General features: G+C 38.8%; 1 pseudogene; it reads left to right on the forward strand.

The window, feature by feature from the left end:
* The first annotated feature begins 215 nt into the window (after window positions 1–215).
* On the forward strand, window positions 216–1,270 carry LOC100598683 (annotated as a pseudogene).
* Window positions 1,271–1,998: the final 728 nt, after the last annotated feature.

A 1,998-nucleotide genomic window follows, 5' to 3' on the forward strand; every position in this document is an offset into this window, starting at 1 on the left:
GACTCAGCAATCCCACTTATAAGAATCCTACCAAAGATACACTAGCAAAGAAGTAAAATGATATAAGTAAGCATAAGGGCATTTATTGCAGCACTTTTGTAATAGCAAAAGACTGCAAACAACTCAATGTCCATCAATAGGCTACTGCTTGAATAAACTATGGTACATGCACAAAATGGTATGACGCTGCCATGAAAAGAACTGAGAGGCCGCCCCAGCAGCAGCACGAGGAAGAGATGGCGGCCGAGGCTGGGGAAGCCATGGCGTCCCCCATGGACGACGGGTTTGTGAGCCTGGACTCACCCTCCTACGTCCTGTACAGTTAGAGATGTTTATGATTATTTCCGAGCTGTCCTGCAGCATGATGAAAGAAGTGAATGAGCTTTTAAGCTAACCCGGGATGCTATTGAGTTAAATGCAGCCAATTATATAGTGTGGCATTTCCGGAGAGTTCTTTTAAAGTCACTTCAGAAGGATCTACATGAGGAAATGAACTACATCACTGCAATAATTGAGAAGCAGCCCAAAAACTATCAAATTTGGCATCATAGGCGAATATTAGTGGAATGGCTAAAAGATCCATCTCAGGAGCTTGAATTTATTGCTGATATTCTTAATCAGGATGCAAAGAATTATCATGCATGGCAGCATCGACAGTGGGTTATTCAGGACTTTAAACTTTGGGATAATGAGCTGCAGTATGTGGACCAACTTCTCAAAGAGGATGTGAGAAATAACTCTGGAACCAAAGATACTTTGTTATTTCTAACACCACTGGCTACAATGATCGTGCTGTATTGGAGAGAGAAGTCCAATACACTCTGGAAATGATTAAACTAGTACCACATAATGAAAGTGCATGGAACTATTTGAAAGGGATTTTGCAGGATCGTGCTCTTTCCAAATATCCTAATCTGTTAAATCAATTACTTGATTTACAACCAAGTCATAGTTCCCCCTACCTAATTGCCTTTCTTGTGGATATCTATGAAGACATGCTAGAAAACCAGTGTGACAATAATGCTCTATTCTTAATAAAGCATTAGAGTTATGTGAAATCCTAGCTAAAGAAAAGGACACTATAAGAAAGGAATATTGGAGATATAATGGAAGATCCCTTCAAAGCAAACACAGCACAGAAAATGACTCACCAACAAATGTACAGCAACAACACCACCCAGAAGAACTTGATGGAATGCTTTTATTTTTTATTAAGGGACCCTGCAGGAGTTTAAAACGAGACTGGTCCTTCCCTTTGCCTGTGGTGTAAAAGTGCATTACACAGGTATTGCTTTGTAACAAGAACTGATGCTCCTTGGGTGCTGCTGCTACTCAGACTAGCTCTAAGTAATGTGATTCTTCTAAAGCAAAGTCATTGGATGGGAGGAGGAAGAAAAAGTCCTGTAAAGGAACTTTTGTAGTCTTACCAACATATAATCTAATCCCTTAGCATCAGCTCCTCCCTCAGTGGTACATGCCTCAAGATTTGTAGCAGTAATAACTGCAGGTCACTTGTATGTAATGGATGTGAGGTAGCCGAAGTTTGGTTCAGTAAGCAGGGAATACAGTGGTTCCATCAGAGCTGGTCTGCACACTCACATTATCTTGCTATCACTGTAACCAACTAATGCCAAAAGAATGGTTTTGTAATAAAATTATAGCTGTATCTAAAAAAAAATTTTTAAAAAGTACTGAGAAAGCTCTTAGTACTGTTATACAGCATTACTCTCAGCTGGGGATCATTTTGCTATAGAGTTTTCTCCAAAATATATTGTTAAGTGAAAAAAAGCAAGGGCAGGACGGTGTGTATGCACATGCATAAGGCTTGTGCCTTTTATCTGAGAAAGAAAAAAATACAAATACTTATATTTGTACATATGCCTAATTATATGAATATATTTTGATTAAATGGAAGGATACTCAAATATAACAAGATGATCACCTGTGGAGCAGTGTTTCTAAATCTCTTTTTTATCATCTTCCTGGAGGAAAAACTGA

The sequence above is a fragment of the Nomascus leucogenys genome, chromosome 9 (assembly GCF_006542625.1).
Source record: "Nomascus leucogenys isolate Asia chromosome 9, Asia_NLE_v1, whole genome shotgun sequence".
NCBI lineage: Eukaryota > Metazoa > Chordata > Mammalia > Primates > Hylobatidae > Nomascus > Nomascus leucogenys.